This window comes from Mastomys coucha, unplaced genomic scaffold, assembly GCF_008632895.1.
Source record: "Mastomys coucha isolate ucsf_1 unplaced genomic scaffold, UCSF_Mcou_1 pScaffold16, whole genome shotgun sequence".
NCBI classification, from domain to species: Eukaryota; Metazoa; Chordata; class Mammalia; order Rodentia; family Muridae; genus Mastomys; species Mastomys coucha.
In genome coordinates, this window is record NW_022196898.1 from 53808838 (window position 1) to 53825602 (window position 16765).

Here is a 16765-nt window from a genome sequence, read left to right on the forward strand (position 1 = left end):
CACACACACACACACACACACACACACACACACACATGAGCCATAGTTTGTGCCAGTGCTTGTAATATGTAAACACAGTGAGAGAGATGGGGAGCGGGGTTAACAGACAAGAAGCTGCTGTTTACCCAGATTTGTTTTTAGCTAGTATTCTTAGTAACACTGCCTTCAGACCCAAGTGCTACATAAACTTATCCATACAGGGAAATGATGAACAGTGTTCCTTCCCTTTTTCTATTTATCACAGAATCCAAACCATTTCCATAGTCCTATGTGGTTTGTTCCCAATCCACCTAACGGGCTTCAAAACTGTGGCAGAAACAGTTAAGAGTCTCACAAACTTTATGTCACCTCATGTAAAAATGGACAAATAAGCCAAACCAGCTACTGAAACTGGCATAGTGCAGTAGACTCAATTGTGTCCACGAAGCAGCTTAGGCAACATACTAAGACCCTACCTCTTAAAACTAAAACAAAAAGGGTTTTAACTGAGTAATTTTAATAACATACCCTAAAATGGTAGCTACTTGATCTAATAATTTATTTTTCCTGCCAAATACAAGTAGGTTTCTAAGAATGAGGGGCAGTGCCATGTGGCCCAATCCAGAAAGATCTTCCTCTCTTAACTATAGTTGGAAGGTCATCAGTCAGTCCTGAAAGAAGTTGACTTCTGTTTCAGCAGGCAAAAATAACCCAAACTAGAATTTTGAATGCTGTGACAGTAGCTCATTACTACCTGAGGTCTTTTAGTAACTGAAATACCATCTAGTTTAGTTAATGTGAAATTTTGCAGTTTCACAGACAAGAAGTATTTGTAAAAAGCAACAGCCGCAATCTCCAACACAACTGTTATACTTACATATAGATTTCAAGAACTTTCAAAGATACTTTTAAAGGGAAGAGAATGAACAAAACAATGAATTGCCTGGCCATACGAAGTCCAGAGTTTTAATTCCTAGCATCTTAAAGATTTCATTTCTGAATTTAGACATTATTTGGAGAAAAAAAAACATTAAGAAAGAAATGAAAACTGGTTTAAAAATATAAACATCTTAAAACTACAAGAGAGTTGTTTGGTTTTCAACTGTATAATACTGAGCATTTAACTCACATTCATATGAATTTATGTTTAGATAGATTGATATCAAAAGTCAGATCAACTTTCCATACTGATTTTTCAGCCAAGTGCAAAGTACTAGAGTCATGTACTAGAATGACTAAAACTGGATCTGAAAGCTCATTTTAAAAAACAGAGAAAAATTGAAAAAGGAAGACTGGGAATACTTAAATACTTCTAAAGATCAATTTCCCTTTGTTGGAGTTGCTCTCTTTTTCACTGCCTTCAACTTCTAAGCTGTCATATTACATACCTCCTCTGCTCATTTAACTGATGCTTTCCAAGTCTAGGAACATTTACAAGGAATTTTAAAAAATGGAGTGGGGCGAGTTGAGAGATATCTCAGCATTTAAGAGCCCAGACTGCTCTTCCCCTGGGATGTGAGTTCAAATCCCAGCACCCACATGGCAGCTTAAAGCTATACATAATTCCAGTTCTAAAGGATCTAATTCTCTCTTCTGACACAGATATACATGAAAACACCCATACATATAAAATAAAATAATAATAATAAAATTTAACCCATGAAAAAGAATTTCACCTTACAGTGAACAGTTTTACAAAATCTCTAGAATACAAAGTATAAAACTAAGAATTCTCTAATAACTAATTAAACTAAATGTGAAACAACACTAAAGAAAATTAAATTTCTGAACAAGTTGTACATGTTTTAGAAAAACAAGAATATTACTATTTGGCTGTCCTAGAACTAGCTACTTAGATCAAGCTGGTCTTAAATTCACAGAGATCTGCTTGCCTCTGCCTCCCATGTGCTGGGAGGCAATGAGCCACTACACCCAGGGAAGATTTTTTTTTTATGCATATGGGTGTTTTGTCCACATATATGTAAGTGTACTACATGCCTGCAGTAACCACAGAGACCAGAATAGGGTACTGGGTCCCTTGTAACTAGTTACAAGCAACATGGGTGTTGGGGACCAAACCCGGGTCCTCTACAAAAGCAGCCAGTGTCGTTAACACTAAGCATCTCTGTAGAGCATGCCTCTGTTAAATTAATATCCCATCCTTCATCTTCAGAACTTTCTGACTTTTCACACGCCATTCCTGACACAGTGTCTACCATTCTCTCTCCCTCCTTAAATACTACACACTACAGTTCATTTGTATCTCTATTAGTTCATGTAAACAAGGTCCCAAAAATGAAACTGGCCAAAAAATAATTAACAAATTAGCTTGTTTTTTAAATTAAATGCCTATTATAAGCCAAGCAGTCTTACACATTATTTCAAACCTTTTCAACAAACTTATGATGTAGGTAGTACTATTGTTATGATCCTTTAAAAATAAGAAACCAAAGTTTAGAAATACCAACATCAAGTTAGTAACATGGACTTTGTAAGTGGTGAAGCAAGGTTCTGGACCAGGCCTGCCTAACTCCAGAGCTATTAGTAAACACTGTTTATTAAGTGAGAACAATGTATCTGTCTGCTGTCTGTCTGTCTCCCTCCCTTACTCCCTCCCACCATTCCTCTCTACCCCAGACACACACCTTTTTGCAAGAAAATAAACTTTCTCATATTCATCATTTTAGAAAAAAACTCAATAAATAAATAAATAAATAAATAAATAAAACCCACAATGCTCAGATTGCAAATTCCAACGCCATTGTCTATTTTGTCACAGATCACTTTCATCTAAAATATTTTTAAAGAACTTCACTTCAACTCTTTCAAAAGAACTGTAAATTTCCACTCTTAGTGTTCCACATTCTTAATAATATGAAGTCTGAAGTATGACCATGAAGACTCTAACATGGACCCACCCCACTGGCAAAAACTGTAAAAGCTAACCTGCTCAATGCTACCGAAGGTGCAGCAAGACACTCATACAGGGCAACTACCCTTTGAGCCTGAGATCCCATTTCTGGGAATCTAGCTTAAAGCAAAGGGAGGAAGGAAAAGACAAAAACAAATGCAATTAATGATAAATGTACAAAAATCTCTCCATTGTTTAAAATAGTAGTATGATAAATAGTCAATCTTAAAGCTCTAAACCAAAGGACTAACTAGCATCCCATACAGACAGGAAAAGTAGTAACTACGTAGTATAAGGTACAAATCTAACTTTCATAGAAAGAAAAGTCTGCACACACAAAGGAAAAACTGGAAAAACCCACACTGAGAGACTACTGTGGTTTGCTCTGTGTAATGGGACCATCAAACATGTTAGGTTTCTTCTTTATCCTTATGTTCTTTTCAAAACTTGCCACAATGCAATACTGATCTCTCTGTCTCTGTCTCTGTCTCTCTCCGGGAGGTGAGAGGGGTGTGTCAGATTAGTTAGAATAGGAACTACATTTCTCAGGACAAAAATCTATCAGTCTTGTTTTGTTGCCAGGTTCTATTATGCCCATGGTCACTTTTAGACTGTATAAAGGATGTTATGTGAAACTCAATAGTATTTATGACAAGGTAGACAAGGCCTATCATTTAATGAACAGTCAAAATCCCAAAAGAAAGCACCAGTTAAGCAGACTTTCTATGTATGCCTGCTGAAAGTGAATATCAAACTAATCCAAACTCACACAGGCAAAACAGAAAATCCAGAATATCTAGCCTCGTTTTGCAAACTAAATACACTACTGTTTTTTATAAGCATGTCAGTTAGGTCTGTGAAGGAAGAAATTTGAAAATAAACCTGGCAAGCTTCTAGAATTCAACTAAGAATGCAAACTGATGCATTTGGTGTATCCGCACATGATTTTAATTGATATGGGGAAAAAAATATTAAAAATCTGTTCTACAAAAAAAGAAAAAAGAAAAAAAGAAAGAAAAGAGAAAAGAAAAAGAAAGCCCAAAATATCTTGATATTAAACATAGAATTAAAACCGATAGCTTAACAAGGAAACAACTCCAGTATAGTGTGGTGTGTGTGTGTGTGTGTGTGTGTGTGTGTGTGTGTGTGTGTGTGTGTGTAGTACTGGTAAAAAAAGAAAAAAGAAAGAAAGAAAAGAAATAAGAAAAAGAAAACATGAAATACTATACATTTACATGTGTCCAACAAAGAGTTTAATTTTGACTCATTCAAACTTCTCCACTGGTGAAATGGTGCAGCAGATAAAGGTGCCTGAGTTTGATCCTTGAGAACCACATGGTGGAAGGAGAGACCCAACTCCTACAACCTGTCCTCTAACATCCACACATGCATCATGGTATGTGCATAATAAAAACAGAAATCATATGTATAGGTAATAAAAAACCTTTCTGGGGCTGGAGAGATACTCAGAGTTTAAGGATCCTTAGTATCCTTCCAGAGAACTAGAAGTCAGCTCCCAGCACTCATGTAATGGCTAATGACCATCGTAACTCTAGTTCCAGGGGATGTGACACCCTCTTCTGGCTTATTCAACTAGGCACTCATTTGGTACACAGACATACATGCAGGCAAAGCATCCAAACACACATAAAATAAAGTAAAATAAAATAAATTTATACCTAAGACATTGGTTCAATGACTGAAAGGTCTGTTAATGAAAGTATACAATACTTTCACATTTGAACTAAAAGGGCAGTTTCAAACACACCCAATAGATATGTGCTAGATTATAGACTACATAAAATCCTAAAATTAGTGCTAAATGTCAACTACTACAAGACTTAACATGGAACTTGCTGTCTTAATGTTGCATTATATCACCAGCCTATCTGGAACAGAATGATTTTATTTATAAGTGAATTTAAAAATATCACTGAAAATATAGTGAACGAATGTGCTCTCTAGTCAACACACCTGGCAGACTATAGTAAGAGATCCCCTACTATTCATCTGCGGCAGTACGAACGCCATCAGGGTTTTGTCCAACAACTGCACCTACTTCTTTGTACTTCTGTAGTTTTGCCACTAAAAGCTAAACCACAATCTTATCCTGAGCAAAAATTTTCACATGCACAATAAGTCAGCATAAAACAGCACTGAAAAAAAAAAAAGCCACAAGTAAGGGGCTGAGTGGTTAAGAACACTGCTTACTCCTCCCAGGGACCCAGGTTCAATGCCTAGCACCCACATGGTGGCTCACAACCAGATACAACTCCAGTCCTGCAGATCAGACATGTTCATCTGGCCTCCTTGGAAACCAGGCATACATGTGATGCACAAACAGATACTAAGGCAATATACACATATACATAAAAAAAATTAAAGACCATAATAAGTAGCATGCTCATGAGGCCCTTTAAATTATTAATTAATTTAAAAGTGTCCTTATCAGTTATTTGTACTTTAATATTCTTAGGAAATGTGACTAAACTGTATTATTTCCTGAAACCAAACATATGATTTACATGTTTTATTTTAAGCTTTGTTCACCCTATCAATTTGAACTAAATAAGCAAAAAAAAAAAAAAAACTGGCAAAAATTAGAGTGACTTACAAAAAGATTCTTTCAGATTTATCTACAGAAAATTGATATGCCCTAAGTAAGTTAAGTACTCTTTAAAGTCATTCACTTGTATAATAACTAAAGTTTATTTCATAAAAGAGTTAATTTCCCAGGTGTACATCAGATACTTCTGAAAATAATACTAAAAGACCTATTTTTATTCCTCTTATGAAAGTACACCATTTCTTATTTCAGTTTTATACTAATAATCACAGAACTTCCCTTTTTATACTGGTGCATGTGTGAGCGCACGCTGGATCTCTCACTCTGAAAGGCCTATTTTCAGGAAGGAAAGAGAGCATGGCACAGTGCTTTGCTGATCAGAACATAATAATGAATAAAGCTAACCTTATATGTTTAATACTCATCAGAATCATTTAATTTTGAAACAAATTAACCAGTCATCTCAAAACTGTATGCCCAGGGGAGGGAGGCCAAAATCACTCACTGCATAACCATAACCACTGCTACAAAAAAACTCAAAATGTAAATTAACTATAGGAAATACTAAAAGGCACATAAAGATTATTACTTGTGATATGTATATATACACACACACACACACACTCAGGCATACAAAAAGAATGCTTCAACTTCCTCTCATTAACATACAAAAGTTTAATATTTCTATTTAATGCTAGCTTTTTCTACAAGATTAAAAACTACACTAAGTAATGCAGTAATTTTCACTACAACATTGAAATGAACATAAAATATTTGAACTATGCTATAACTTTTCACAAGTGATTAGCTTAATTTGAAAAAGAACATTTAGGGGAAGTAAGTTTATGTTCACAATTTTAAATGTACCAGGATAGTAAGATATAAATGCTTTGTACAAATTATTGCTATTGACCACCTGAAATGAGAGCTGCTTGGAGCCCAGACCCTTGCACACTGAACTCCGTGCACTCCCTGGACCTCTAGCCCACGCTACACAGTGCTAGGTGCTTCCTGGAAACTCAGCTCTTCTCTCTCCCTTTGCAGATGGCACAGTTTTGGCTCAAACCAAATCAAGGCGTCTAGATTCCAGAACCAGAAATGCTGAAACAAAGCCTTGGTGGTATAATTTTCTATAAAAAACAAACTGGTATCATTCTCCTCTTAAAACTAAATAAAATGTCAAAGATTTAAAGCTGACCTTGCATAACACAACAACATTCTATTTTCAAAATAACAGGTACTACAACAATTTAAAATTCAACTGCTCTTAACTAAGGACTACTTGATGAAATTTATTGTCAAACAAATAAGATTCTAAAAACATCATGTAAAACATAAACAAATTATAGATGCCAATAAAAAAAAACTCCTTATAGAAAGAGTAACTGCCAGAATGAACAACTAGAAGCTTATTCTATATAAGACCATCAACCACCCACAAAGTTCACAGTAACAGAAAGTCGAGACTCAGTTACTTCCCTATTAGATTATAAAAGACAGAAGAATGTAGAAGTCCCCTGAGAGCAAAGGCCCTCTAATTCATCCCTACATTACCAACAATTAGCACACTGTGAAAAGCAGAGGTGAGCTAAATGCAACCTGTCTAAAAAATCTCATTGGATAACCAAAACAATCGATTGTGGTGATAACACCCAGTGAAAACTAAATTGCCATGAAATTTGTGCTCAAAAAAACATGGCTGTTAAAAGTAGATGACCAACTATAAGTCTACTCATACAGTGATCCTTTTAGAAATAAATCACAAAGAAATATTCCCAAAGGAAAAACAATGTTGCCTAGAGTACCCTGAAATGTCGCTGCTGTTTTAATGGAGAGGGAAAGATACCTACATGCCCAAGAGAAAGAAGATGGACTGTTTTAGCATGGCTGAAAGGTTAAAAAGGAAGACATAGGGCAGGGTATAACTTGGTGACTAGGTATTTGCCTAGCAAGTGCAAGGACCTGGGTTCAATCCCTAGAACGTTAAAAAAGAAAAGAAAACAAAAGAAATTTCTAGATTCTATTCTTGCCTCCCTTCCCAAACCTGAGTTGGCTTCCACACAACAGTCAGAATGATATTCATAAACTTAGGTCAGAAAAGGTCTCTCTTCTACTCTAAGGGGTCCCCATCTCATTCAAGGTAAAACCCCAAAGTTCTATTGCTGAGTATAAGGGCCCCCGGTTACTTCTCTAATCTCAAGCCCTCTTCTCTCTCTGCTTACTGTTCTTACACCAAAGGGTCACACACACTGGAGGGTCTTTGCCCTAGAAAGATGACTCGTCCTGTCACCTTTTGCATCCAAGGAAGCACACATCCCTCCTCACTTCCTTCAGGTCTCTGCTCCAGCCTCAGGTCTTCCCTGCCAGTGTTCTTCTCTAGCCCCTCACCAGTCCTCACCCTTCCACACAGCTCTAACATCTGACACTCTACATTTACTTGGTTACTGTCTGTCCCTCCTGCTGAAGGTATGATAGCAAGTACTTCTTATTCACACAGTAGACATTCAATTAAGTACTTCCTGAATATTGCATATTTTTACAATAAACTACATGAAGACCATTCATATGAACAAGCTTGAAAGAGAAAAAAAAAGAAATTATTTGATTTTCAAATATTCATATTACTAAAACATAGATTATACAAATAAAAGCTTGATTAGTCATGATTATAAGTTTAGGGGGCCAAAATGTACTAGGGAGTATTGTTTTAAAAATGGCTACTGGTTAGAGGTGGGGATAGCTCAGTGGCAAAGTGCTTGCCAACCATGCTGGAGGCTCTGGGTTCGATCCTCAACACTACAAACAAAATGACTGCTAAAAGTTACCTACATGAGGCTGGGTTTCATCCCCGCACCAGGCAGGGAAGTATACACCTATCCAAGCACTCTGGAGCTAGACACAGAGAATTAGTAGTTCGAGGTCTTCCTCAGTTACACGGCTGAGCTACATGAGATTGGGGGAGGGGGTTACTGAGAACCTTTTCTCATAAAACTGTGATCAATTTTAAACCTCTTAATCCTTGTTCCAAAATCCCCAGAATTTAAGGTGAAGGCACAATCTCACCTGCAGCCACAAAAAGTGTGCGCTTTTGAAAAGTTTTCCTTTGAAGCTGAATAATATCGGGATCTCAGTTCACTTTTAAGATGAGTGTCTACGGGTGGGTGGCTTTAGAGGAGTCCAGAAGCTGAATACAAAATTCAGTGCATAAATGCCTGTTTTGTTTTTCCTAGGCAAGGGAAGAGTTCATATATTTCACCGTATTCTAGAAATGGTTAAGAATGGCATTTTTATAATTGAAGTGGAATATAACATTTAACATAAAGGTTCCTCTCAAAAAGACATGAACTGTATAAACAGACCACTCAACTCATTCAATGCTGCAACAGCTAAGAATCCTTGCTAATGAACACAATCAAAACAGAACCTGGAACTAAACAAGATTCACTGAGACACTATACTAAGAAAGAATATCCAAAAATGTAAACTTAATTTTGAAACAAAGTGTTACAGAAGAGCATAAAGACAGGAAGGAGTCTGGGACTAGTCTTGTACTTATTATATCAAAGTGTTACAGAAATCAATTACATCAAAAGAAAAAAGTACTCACAGGCGTATCTACCCCCCACACATTTTGACAGGAAACTCAAAAGAAAGTTTCCAAATCCTGTTTCCAGCATCATCTCTTATAACTGCCTGCTTTTGAAAGCTAACTACCCTGGCTAATTCTGTGAGTCCGACACTTCGACTCTAATAAAAACAGGATCTTCAGCCACCCAAGAAGCAGAAAACAGTGGCTGGTACCTGTAACGCTTGGCCCATTAACCTCCTGCCCTTGTATTCCATTTCTTACACAGTAATTCCTTCAAAGCAGCGACAAAATGATTTTCCCTTACCAACGGCAATGCACTCACTGTTTCTGAACGGTGTTTCTGCTCTTTTTCCAAGGGATGAAAGGTCTCCTAAACTCTAGTTTTCTATCCTGTGAGGAAATCTTAAAAGGGGGGGGGGGGGCGGACGCGGGGGACACAACTGTCCTTCCTTGCTCTTCTCCTTACAACAGCAAATTACACAACTCAGCAGAAGACACTTGTCCTTAACTTTCTGAGTAAGGAGACAAGCCACAATCCCACCACCCCGACACTCTTCACACGCCCTCGGTGGGAGACAAGAATCACATCGTGGCCTCTCTCCCGACAAAATACAGGGGAAGCAACAGAGATCGGAGAGTTCAAGAGCAACGCTGCAAAGGCGAACACATGGCAAGCCGCAGAAGACAGAGGGCAGGGAGGGCGGGAACCGGGCTGGCGGCGGAGTGGGACGCAGAGGTGTCAGCGCTCCCCAGCCGGGGCAAAGGCCGCGCGGAGGGCACCGCACCTCCGGGCCGCGGGGACGACAGCGGAACGGGCGCCGACACGCGTTCCGTCTCGCGGCCCGCCCCTCGCCGCCGGTCTCGCAGGCCCAGCCGGGCGGCCTCGGTCCGCGGGCGTGGCTGGCTCCGGCCTCCAGCCGCGGCCCCTCCCGCCCGCCAGGCCCCCGGCCGCCGCCCGGGACTCGCGGACGGCTAGGAAGCGGGCCACCGAGGTGCGGCCAGCCCGCGCCCCTCACTCGCACCCTGTACTCACCCCGCGGCCCGGCGCCTCCTCCACCTCCTCCTCCTCCCTCCTCTCGGCCGCGGCTCGGGCTCCGGCTCTGCACGGCGGCGGCAGTAGCAGCGGCCTCGGGAGCGGCGGCGGCGGCGCCTCCGGAACGCGCACGCACGCAGCACGCAGGCCCCGCCCCCGCCCCGGCTCCGCCTCTCCGGCCGTGTCCGGAATCTATTTAAGGGAGCCGTTCTTCAAAGGGTCGGGAAGAATAGTGTGCAGACAGGAACTGGAGCCTCGCCTTTGAGAAAGTGGTTAAGGCCAAGATTGACAAGAGGAAGGACAAAAAAAAAAAAAAAAAAAAAATCAGAAAAAATGCAATCATGGGACAGTTACTAGTTGAGTGCCTAGGCATATATAGGGAAAGTCACTTTCATCTTCATGACCTAGGAGAGGGAGCACTCACATCAGAAAGAGTAGCAAAATTCACAGGTCACCAGGGAGGGCTTTGCACGCTTTTGTTCATGCTATGAAGGAACAAGCCTAGCCAACAAAGGCTGGATGAGAAGAACAATCCTCCTGGGTTGAAAGAAAATCAGCCACAAACCCAGAGGTGGGATGTGTCAGCCATATCTCAGGAATGGCAAAAGGCAAGCGAAAGGATGGATGAACAGAGTCTATGACCAAAGAGCAGAGTAGTGAGGCGCCGAGATCTGGACAAAAGGCCAGACCCTGTGGAGCCCGTGGGCCATTGTGATGGCAACAGGAAACCCTGAGGAGAGGGTGGGCCCAGAAATAACTATATCTAGTTCATGTTTTTAAAGGTTAACATTATGCAGGATGGAGTGGCTTACTCCTATAATCCCAGCATTTTGAAAACAGGAGCAGGAGAATTGTCACAAGCTTAAGGTTAGCCTGGACTACACAATGAATTTCCACAAGTTTTGAGGTTAGCCTGGACTACACAATAAGTTTCAGGCCCATCAGGAGGGGGAGTGAGTCTTGCTGTGTGTGTACAATATCTGACAGAGGCCTGAATATCCACTGGGGAAGTCTAGCAGGCGGCTGTTCCTGTCCAATTGGACAAGAGTAGCAGCAGCCTGCCAGGTGAGAAATGGTTATTTTATTTTCGGATTTTGTTTATTTTAGCTTTATTGCATCTATTTTAATAGATTTGGACTTGAGAAGGTAGAGGGTAGAACAAAACAATTAGGAATTATTCTTAGATTCTTAGATTGGGAGCTCGCTGGCTGATATCATTTAATGAGAGAGAAGCTGGAACCGAAGAAATTGAGAGTTCTGTTTTAGGGGGACTGGAGAAAGCTCCATGGTGATGAGCACTTGTTTCTCTGCACCTATATAACAGCTAACAACAGGCTGTAACTCTAATTCCAGAGGATCTGAGGCTCTCTTCTGGCCTCCATAGACTGTGCGTGCTTGTGGTGCACACACACATGCATGCATATATATATATATATATATATATATATATATATATATATATATATATATATATATATATATATATATATATATATATGTATGTATATATATATACATACATATGTATATATGCAAAACACCCATATACATAGAATAAAAATAAGTCTTTTCAAAACAAAACTTCTATTTTGCCTGTTTTCCATTCAAGTAGAGGAATTGAATAAACAGTGTGAGGTCTACATAAACTCTCTTAGGAATGGGGAGTAGCTGGAAGAGAGGACCAAGAGAAACCACAGAAGTAGACATTAAAGGTAAGCAGAGTTGGCAGTCAGGTTAGAGGAACCCCTTGGAAGGAAGTTGTTAGGGAGTAGTTTTAGGAAAGGAATTTCAGGGCATTTCACCACTGACTAAGCTTGGCCTGATGAAGGTTGCTGAGGAGCTTAATGAAAACCCTTTCAGTGTTACCATATGGGGAAAGGTCTCACTGGAGTGTGATGACAGAACGAGAGAGAGGTAAGAAGCTGGCTGACTGATATATAGCTGTCTCCTGAGAGGCTCTGACAGTGCCCCACTAATACAGAAGTAGAGGCTCACAGTCATCCATTGGACTGAGTCCCCAATGAAGGAGCTAGAGAAAGGACCCAAGGAGCTGAAGGGTTTGCAGCCCCTTAGGATGAACAACAATATGAATTAACTAGTACCCTCAGAGCTCCCACAGTCTAAACCACCCACCAAAGAGTACACATGGGGGGACTCATGGCTCCAGCAGCATATGTAGCAGAGGATGACCTAGGCGGTCATCAATAGGAGGAAAGGCCTTTGGCCCTGTGAAGGTTCTATGCCCCAATGTAGAGGAATGCCAGGGCCAGTAAGTAGGAGGGGGTGGGGTGGTGAGCAGGGGGAGGGGGGAGGGAACAAGGTCCCCCCCCCGGGGGGAAACCAGGAAAGGAGATATCATTTAAAATGTAAATAAAGAAAATATCTGATTGAAAAAAAAGAAGAAGAAGCTGGCTGAGCCTAGCAACTGAGAGAGTAGGAGTGGTAAGGGTGTGGGGATCCAGGGACAGTGTTTTAAAGCTGAGTTACTTCCTTGTGGTGTTAGAGTGAAAAATAAAGTTATAGTGCAGAGACAAGAGGAGACACCTAGAGAAATTGTAGGAACTAAGAAGCAATGAGTCCTAGCACTCGCACGGTGCTAAAGCAGTTGGCCTTAAATAGGGACAAGGACAGTACAGTCACAGACTGTTTTGTAGCAAAGGCACAGACACAGAGCAGGTAGGTGTGTATTTGAGGTACAGAGGGGATGAGCCAGAGCTAAAGTTTAGTCTTTATTTTGCCCACCAGGCTGAGTACCGGGTAAGACAATTTCAGACTCGAGGAAAGGGCACTTTTCTAACTGTTTTCCCTTGGAGCGGTGCCTTTTGTCAGTTTCCCATGCCCCACGCACCCACGCACGCACCCACGTGGCGCTCATGCATCCATGCCCTGCCGGTTCCTTGTGTATATTTTTTCCAGTTTATACAGTGCTGTAAGTGTTGCCTGTGGACGGATGCGTGAGATCAGATCTGACCTGCATGCTTTCTTTTATCCTATCTCAACCTGGTGGTCATATATCTACACTGAGATCACTCAGCAAGGTGCCCTCCATTGCTTGGAGTTTTGCTGATGAAAGTCAATGCGAGAGGGGTGAGAGGTAGGTAAGAGAGTGGGCTGATAGACTCCGGAACTTGACTTGTGAAAGAAAAGAGGCCAACTAAAAAGCAGTGGCACCCGTGGGAAGGAATATTTTCAGAGGAAGCAATCAAGTGAGTGAGGGCGAGGGGACTTTCCAAGGATCAAGCAGAAGCAAGTGAGGCAATCAGGGGAGAGGAAGTGTGCAGCATCTGTGAAGATACGAGGGTTCAGACTGGCACAGCAGAGCTCCAGAAAGGGCATACAGCTCTTGGGACTCCAGCCTTCATGTTTAAGCCACTGATCCGCTGGGGCCGAGGAGTGGACCTCGCACTCATAACCATTTGGAGCACCACAGTCTAGGAAGAAAGAGAACGTAGAAAGGAATAAGCCAGTTAGATACCACTGGGGCCCCTGTGCAAAGCTTAGGGAGACCCCCTGGACACTGCCTTCCTTACACTGTGAGCTCTCGTGGAGCTTGTGACCCTAGAGTTTGCTAGATGTGAAGTATTTCTTAGGTCCTCCTGTCTTCCCATCTGCTACACACTGCCTCACCTTTCTCAGTCACCAACCTGCCAAACCTTGGTGTCCTTTAATCCCTTGTCCCTATCTCTATGCCAGTCACCCTCAAAGCAATCTGCACTGTCAAATAGAACATTCTACTGAGATGAAAATAACTCTTCTGCTACTTTCATTTATTTTTGGCTATTTTGTTTTGTTCTGTTTTGAGACAAGGTCTTGTTTTATAGCTCTGGCAGGCTTGGTAATCATTGTGTAGTCCAGGCTAGCCCCCAATTTAGGGCAGACCACTTGCCTCTCCCTCCCAAATTCCAGAATTGCTCCCAAGGCTTGGATCTTCACTCCCCAAGAACTTCACGGTTCGCTATCTGCGTAACCCACAGGTGGCTATTAAATACTTGAAATGTGACCATGTACTGAGGGGCTGTATTTTAAATCTGATTTAAATTTAATTAAATTTATATTTAGATAGCTGCATATGGCTAGAGGCTTCTGTATTGCTCAGCACAGGAATAGACACTTCCTATCCTGTAGCTCTCCCATCTGTCAGCTCTCTCTAGCTCCGTCACCCTCACCCTTGAGGGGTTATTGATCACCTCTAGTCTAGACTCTCGCTATATGAACTCTTCTCTTGGTCTCCTGCTCAGTTGTTTTCCTTTCCATCTGTCTTGTGTTCTTGAGGCAAAGCCCTCCTAAGCAATAGTCAGCTCCTGACTCCCACCCCAGTTTAGAACTTACGTTAGCTCAACACCAAACTAAGCATGAACTGCTCAGTCTAATACCTGGCTAGTCACCTATCTCCAGCTCTCCCCGCCCCACCTTACTAGTTCTTTTGTTGTGAAATGTTTGCTACGATTCGTCCTAACTCTTCCGTTGCCTCTCTGCTGGTTACAGGTGCCTTTCATCCTTTAATCCCAGCTCCAAGTCTGTCTCCTACTGCAGCTCCTACCCAAAGGGCTTTTCTATCCTTAGAAGTCCCACATTTTCTGTTTGTATCTCACCTATGGCCTGGGTAGCTGCCCTGGGATCTATTTTATATTTTCGTTTTCTTTTTTTATTTCTTGCTACTAAATACCACACCTTTCGGTGAAGTAGTGCTCACTGCAGTGTGAGCCTGGCACTCTGTGGAATAAGGTGCTCCTCAAAGGGCCGTGAGTAAGTTTCACGCTTTCCTGAAATCTAAATGATTACATCCCCGTCTAGCACTAAGAGAAACACCACTGCTCTCAGAGAGAATGTCTTTAAAGCCTAAACAAATTTGGCAGTATGAAATTATTTCTTTTCATGTTATTGCTGGCAGAGAAGGTCTTCCAAATGCTTCCCAGACTTAGCATACTTTCACAGTGCAGTTACGGTTCGGAATCTTAGAGAGCATGATTATGCTGAGACCTGGCAGGACACACAAAGCTATATGCAGGGCCAGTTTGTGGAAAAGCCCTTTAAGAAGCATTGGGACTGTGCTACAGATCAATAGAAAGAACCTTTCATCTTTTGAGTGTTTATAGGATGTATTTTTATAGCTTGAACTTTCAGAAACACATAACCCAAGAGTAGCATCGCATATGTTCAGCAGTATCTCATGAACTTTTTCTGGTACCGCGTTAGAGTTTAAATAATTGAAAAGTAGGAATATTACTTTACTAAGTAAATTGTTCTGGGCTTGTTCAAACTAATGGCTAAGCATATAGTGGGGAAGTACTATGCCACGGATCTACCCCCAGCCTCAGCTTGATATTTCATATACAAAATGTAAATTCTTTATGTATATTCTTTACACATATAGGACCTCATACACATTCATTCAACAAACCTAAACTGGGGCATGCTGCTCACTAGGGACTTATGCTTGTTGCTAAGCATACAAAGATATGGTCCCTGTGCTAAAACATTATGACCTGGCATCGGTAGGCTATAACTAACTTAATCCTATCAGTAACAATATTAAATAGATAATAGTAGGTTCATTTTGCCGAGGGGAAAATTTGTTTAGAAGGATCGAATGAACTGTCAAAGTATGCAGAGTTGGTTTTTAACAAGGCCTAAAACTTAAGCCATCAAAACCTGGGTAGACTAAAAATCCAAGTTTACCAAAGGCAGCAATGGTCTATTTTGTTCATTTCTATTTTCAACAAATATTCAAGGAATGAGAGGAATACCTCCTCAGTTTACAGCACTCCTTGCTCTGGCAGAGGAGCTGGGTTTGAGTCTCAGCACCCACTGGCAGTTCCCAACCATCTGTAACTCCAGCTCCAAGGGATCTGACACTCTCCTTGGTTCTCTACAAGCACCAGGGAATCCCGGGGTATGCATATACACATACAGGCAAACACACTCATACATACAGAATACAATAATCTAATTTTAAAATTCAAGATCATATATTTATATGTGGGGGAAAAAGGGAGACTATAAGGCAGCTAATTCACTAGTCAGGAATCTATTTCAACTGTGTGATAAGATAATAATCTTATCCATAGTAGTGTACTTAAAGTGCACTCGGTGGATTGTCACTCATCTGCAAACTGTTTATCATTAGTGAACTTTGATTCATTGTTGTGCAAAAGAATCTTTGCCAGCTGAGACACTGCTGTGATAGTCAAGCCAGCGATCTGTGGGCTTCTGTGGTTGGACCTGGGCACAAATCCATTCAGGTGTTGTCCAACCCATGTGGTGAGTCACAAGTGGTGTGTGCCGGGTACTAGTCACAGCATCTAATTTAATCCTACCCAGGCCATTTACCACCCACCTGCTCCTCCCCCTGGAGATTGTTTCATGCCTTTGAAGTAAAAGTCAGCAGCAGATTGGATTTTTAAAAACTGCTTTTTCTCCGCAGACGTCTTAGCTGCAGACCGTATGCTATAGAAGCACTGTTGAGCAGTAATTAAGTGTGCGGTTCCTAGAGTGAGCTGGCGTGGGTTTCAGTGCGGGGTCTGTCAGTTACCAGCTGTGTGGCCTTGGACAAATTGCTTAACCTCATGAAACCTCAGAACTCTTACCTACAGTATGTACTACAAAAGTACAAAATTTCATAGGGCCTTAGTAAAAACTGAGATATACAAAGCACTCTTTTGATTAAAAAAAAAAACTAAGAGAAAT

The 16765-nt window shown here is 41.1% G+C and overlaps 1 protein-coding gene across 1 annotated transcript in view; it reads right to left on the reverse strand.

Moving 5' to 3' along the window:
• Rap1a (RAP1A, member of RAS oncogene family) overlaps nucleotides 1-10216 on the reverse strand; it is an 82157-nt gene extending 71941 nt beyond the window's left edge. Inside the window, exon 1 of the mRNA XM_031375090.1 lies at nucleotides 10079-10216. The gene's annotated coding sequence lies outside the window, so the exon portion shown is untranslated. The remainder of the gene's footprint in view (nucleotides 1-10078) is intronic.
• Between the last annotated feature and the right edge of the window lie 6549 nt (nucleotides 10217-16765).